We start from the raw sequence: 6000 nt of genomic DNA, 5'->3' as shown, positions 1-6000 counted from the left end.
CATTGTTGTTACAGCGTCACACTAGTCTGAGTCCGAACACTTGGGAAAGCTTCGTTTGGCTCTGATTGGGATTATGTCTGTGTGTTTTGGCTCCAAAACCAAAGCTTCAAAGAGCCCCCCACCACCCACCTCCAAAAACAACTCTTTGTTACCATGGCATTAGGTATACCTGCACAAGCTAAAGCAATCCAATATTACTCAATCTTGATTGACACTGTCGGTGAGATCTTCATTTAACAATGTTTATTGTCACAAAAGCAGTCATGCTGTCAGATTAGTAGCAGTGCCAGGCGAAGCACCCTGTCAAGCACTCTGGAGTGCTTTTTCCAATTATGGTGACAGCAGATGGGGAGAACTACCCTGGTGAGCCCTTGCGATCACTCGTTGTGAGTGGGTGCACCAGATGGGGAAGTGGGCGGCACTGGCGCGCTCGCTAGCGACCCCGTGACCCAAAGGAGCCGAATGCCAGCGCGACAACTTGGTTTTACTTTTGGTAGCCTGTCCAACGCTCGCCCATTCTGTTGTGCCCTCTTGTTGTGACCCCCTGGTGCACAACACCTGGCTATCATTGACAAAGCGTGACATTTCCAAGTTTTCTAACTATTAAAATATACTTTTTATTCATAGAAGTAATTGAAAAAATGCACTATTGGTTTATACAAGGCATAGTCCGTGAACCTTTTGATTTGTTGACTATTTTATTCATTAAAATTGATGAAAAGTGCAGTGATCGAGTGGTTAGTGCGTCGACCTCACAGTGCAGAGGTGCAGGGTTCGATCCCGGCTCAGGCCTTTCAGTGTGAAGTTTGCATGCTCTCCCCGTGCCTGCGGAGGTTTACTCCGGCTACTCCGGTTTCTTCCCACATTCCAAAAACATGCATGGAAGGCTGATTGAACACTTGAAATTGTCCCGAGCTGTGAGTGTGAGCGCGGATGGTTGTTCGTCTCTGTGTGCCCTGCGATTGGCTGGCAACCGGTTCAGGGTGTCCCCCACCTTCTGTCTGAAGACAGCTGGGAAAGACTCCAGCACAGCCCCCGTGACCCTTGTGAGGATAAGGCATCTCGGAAAATGGATGGATGGATGGATGGATGGATAAATGTGTGTGAAGAGGGGGGCTTGGGGGGCTAGATTTGATGGTTAGCCTCAGGGCCTAAAGTCAGACCTGCATACTGCTCCTGTTAGGAACCGGACTGTTCCCATTTTGTAGATCAGCTACAGGTGGGGATTCCCGTGACCCATGGAATTCCTGCAAAAACATCCACTTCTAATCCAGACCAGGTGTTGGGATCTCGTCAAATATGTCACGTCTCGTGTTGCCACGACCACTTGGGTGAAACACTAAGGTAACCGAATGCCAGAACGGAATGTTTGTATAAGCGAATACTGAAAATGAATTACGTACTTTCAAGAAAATTATCATGTTGATGACATTGCCAGGTGGTGCCGAGGCATTTCGCCGAATGACTCGATAACAAAAGCAAAGAGCAGGTCACAGGAACAATCAACAATGCAGTGCAATGACTGACTGGCGACTCGGCATTCTTTAAATGACATCACTCGCCGGCGATTGCAACAACAAAAGCATTTATACGTTGTTGCTATCGGTCTAACTATGAACCTCGTGGGACAATATGCTTAGAAATAGTTTTAGCCGTATGCATTACTCAAAAGATGGCTGGCTAAATTTACCTGACCTTTCATAATACACATACGTACTGATTAATCGTGCATTCTGTTTCAAATTATACTTTGTCTAACAAGTTGAACTGGGGTTGAGTGAAAACCTCAGAACGTACATTTCCATCCAGCTTTTCAAGACAAAATAGCACAACAGGAACGCACTCTTAAAAGTACACAAAAAACATGTGGTAAGAGTCAGCGAAAGTTGGCTTTTTTTTTTTTTTTTTTAGCTTTGGTAGAAATTTGAGATTTTGCAGATGTTTGTAGGAGTCTATCTTTATCCCTGCCTTGTCTTCGAAAAATGACACTCCCATGCAATAAAAGAGAATTCTCTGCATGGAGCATGAACTTTCCCAGAACATAAGCAATAGAACCTCTTATGCAACTTAACCCGACCAAAGATTTGACATTAGTGCTGTCCATTATTCATTTGATAAGGACTTTTTTGTATTTTCCTTCACAATGTCAAAAAGTTATTCATTGAAGATTAGGACGTTTATCACTGTGGTTGTAGTACAGTTTACATCTAAGGCCACCTGTGTTGCAGGAGTAGGTGGTGTAAATGTCATTTGAAATTAATCTGTTCTTTGTTATGGTCTTAGATATTTATTTCAAAGGTACACACACATCTGCATGACACATCTGTTGCTGACTGTGACTCATTAAAACGTGGTTCGAGTAGAGCCAGCAAAGCAATAAAGCAAGTATTCCGTGTGTGTGCCAGATGCAAGACACAAAGAAAAAAAAATACTAATCAGTCAATTTGACTTTTTGATGTGTCCCACATGAGCTTTTGTCAATGTTTTTATAGTGACAAAGCAGCCACAACCAGACTCATATATTTACGTTTAAAAGTTTACTTGCACGGTGATTGATTCGGTTAGAACGTTCTCAAAAGGGGAGCAGACCCAAAAGTCAAACCTAAGTTATGTATATGATTTATGAGGGAAATGATATTGGCTTACATTTTCAATTCGCTCAATTTGTTTTGGGGAAATCACCCAAAATGTATGCGGACATCTTTATGCTATCCACTTCAACCTCTGAAAATATGACTAGGAATAGACTATCCAGGACGGCCTGGTGGTCCATTGGTTTGTGTGTCAACCTCACAGTGCAGCTCTGGCCTCCCTTTGTGGAGTTTGCATGTTCTCACCAGGCCTGCGTGGGTTTTCTCCGGGTACTCCGGCTTCCTCCCACATTCGAAGAACATACATGGCAGGCTGATTGAACAGTCTAAATTGTCCCCACGTGTGAGTGTGAGTGCGGATGGTTGTTTGTCTCTGTGTGCCCTGCGATTGGCTGGCAACCGGTTCAGGGTGTCCCCAGCCTACTGCCCAAAGACGGCTGAGGTAGGCTCCAGCACCCCCCGCGACTCTTGTGAGGATAAGCGGATTGGAAAATGGATGGATAGACTATCCATGGCTGATTTGTAAGAAAATGAGGAAACGAGCATCTTACATGCTGTGTCTCTCATGGTGGCTATATTTGGGGAGGAAACCAGAGTTCCCAGAGAAAAGCCACGCAGGCATGAGGAGAACATGCAAACTCCACACAGGAAGGCCAGAGCCGGAATTGAACCCTCTACCTCTGCACTGTGAGGCCGATGCACTAACCAGTCGGCCCCCGTAGGTTTTATTTTAAAAAAACAAAAAAACCCATGTAAAATACATTTTGTTTTCATCCATTTAGAAAACTATGGAAGTGTACTCTCATGCTTATAGTATTATATTAGGCCTGACCTTCAGGGGAGTGACTGACTTGATGAGGGCTTCGTACAGGGGTGTCAAACTCGTTTTGTTGCGAGCCACTTTGGAGGGCCTTTATGACAGTGAAACCACAAAAATGTTTAATCCTCTCATTGCATTATTACTTGTACACAACAAATTCATGAATTACTACTTTTGAAAACAGTCAACTATAACATTATTTATGACAATTTTTGACATTTCGATACAGATTTTCGCAAAGGTCATGCAATTTCACACCCATGATGTGCTTTCGTGGGCCACATAAAATGATGTAGAGGGCCGAATCTGGCCCCTGAGACTTGAGTTTGACACACAGTCAACTATAACATTATTTATGACAATTTTTGACATTTCGATACAGATTTTCGCAAAGGTCATGCAATTTCACACCCATGATGTGCTTTCGTGGGCCACATAAAATGATGTGGAGGGCCCAATCTGGCCCCTGAGACTTGAGTTTGACACCTGTGGCTTCGTAGATCTTAATTTATTTTGTGATGTTGCCCTTAATTATCATTGGCAATTGTAAACTAATATGTTCCGTTTTTTCATGAAAATATAGTTGAATCATATACAACAGTATAGATGAGGGTTTAGAATCCACTCAACTCCAAATGCGTTCCTTGCAACGTTTGCAGGTGCACATACACGTTTGCATCGTGAAGCAGCGTCTGAGGGCACTTGGCATTTTTTTTTTTGTGCCAGGAGGTCCATGAAGGGAATGTTGTTCTAAAGGCCTACTGTGGAATGTACTAGTCAAACACTATATGGACCTGCCCTCACACTCCACTATGCTCCCCTCACATGCTGAGAGAAAACATCTCCTACATCTGTAGAATTAAAAACACACTTAAGGACAGTATTTCCCATTTTTAAATGTGGTACTTCCACGTGGATCCCAAAGGCCTGAAAAGATTTATGATATTCATGTACATACTACTCTTACGTGAATACTTTTAATGGGTTACTCTATAGAAGAGCCCATATATGACTGACCTAATATTTCCTACTGTGTTGTCTGCATAAAAGCAGCAATGGGCAAAATTCACGGTAAAATATTCACATCACATATACAGAGTGACAGCTTGTCAACTGGATATGTTTGCGTGCAACTTTCGAGGCTTCATTCCGCCAGGAAAGTGGCGACTTAATTCTATTTGTGGCAGGAAAAAAAAAAGTTCTCAAGACCTTCCTTAGTTAACAAGGATTTCGTTTTGGCACTGAATCTTTGCACCATGATAACAGTGATTTGCTGATCGGAATTGTTCAATGAAAAAGTCGTCATGGCAACAGCCTGGCCGAAGGATGCTGCTTCCACAATTGGTGGGAGCGTGTGGTGTAAGGTGGTAGTGTGGGTTAGGTGTGGATCATTCAAGCAGTTAAATTTCAAACAGCTTTTGAGTGCCTTCAATTCAGACACAAAGTCCAACACACACGTTAGTAAGAGCAAGGCCTTTATTAATACACAAAGCTTCATTTAAAAAAAAAAAAGAAAAGAAAGTCTGCTCAGCAGTTCGCTTTAACAACCGTAAGCGAACGATAGAATCTGTGAACTCGATTTATTTATTTCACACAATTTTCTTTCCTGATGAAAAAAAGGAAGCATTTATTTCAAGGTGGTAATTATTTTTCCCCGGCGGACGACACAACCCAGCAACTAATTCGAGCAATATTAAAACGTTAAAAGGACCTTTCACGTTACTTTTATGACAAATGCGCCATGCTCGGGTTGCAGATTCCATTCATTTCATTTCCAGGTGTAAAAACAAGTTCATCACTGTCAAAGTGATAAAACACTGTATTTTACAAGTAACACATATAAAAGCAATTGTATAGATTTTGAAGGCATATTTTCCTTCAAATATTGAAATAAAATGTCAATGATTTGACTTAGAGGTTACAATGTATTTCTGAACTAGTTCGACATATCCAAAATGACGTCCTAACTTTGTGAGTGAGAGTAACCCACGTTAGAATGGTGCTGCATGGGGTCTCATAAGTACCTAAGTCATCATATTTAAAAATTAAAAAAAAAAAAAAAGTTTTTATTTTTACTGCACATGAATTAATTCGCATTTTCAGAAAAGAAAATGTCATGGCCGAAAAGTTGATTGCATGAGGGAGTCTGGAGAGTGCTGAAAGTAAATGAAACTCTCGCTAAAGACTCGCACGATGAAGAACAAGCTTGCAAGGGTAACATCAACGCAACATGCATTTCAAACATCCATTAAAAAAAAAAAAAAAAAGACAAGGTGACATTAGCATTTTCATCTGTGCTCCATTACACTGTGCTGTACATCTGCCATTATCCTTGTTGAGGCCTTTTTGGGGTTGTTTTGATCCTGTGTTTGGATGATGAGAAATGTTGAGACTTTTGTGCTTTGTTTGTTTCAAGGTTATCAGTCCCAGCCCTCGCTCATTTCTCAACATGGATGTCTGCAAGTCATTATCCAATCTTCGTCGCACTGGAACTAACAAGTGGGCCCACCATCTAAGAATTGATTTGCGTCTACATGCAGTATTTTGTCGCCGGCATTGTGAGAAATATTAGCCCATAGCAAATACTGA

Source organism: Hippocampus comes, unplaced genomic scaffold (genome assembly GCF_001891065.2).
Source record: "Hippocampus comes isolate QL1 unplaced genomic scaffold, H_comes_QL1_v1.1 scaffold110, whole genome shotgun sequence".
NCBI lineage: Eukaryota > Metazoa > Chordata > Actinopteri > Syngnathiformes > Syngnathidae > Hippocampus > Hippocampus comes.
The sequence above is the reverse complement of the archived record's forward strand: the minus strand, read 5'-3'. Positions refer to the sequence as shown.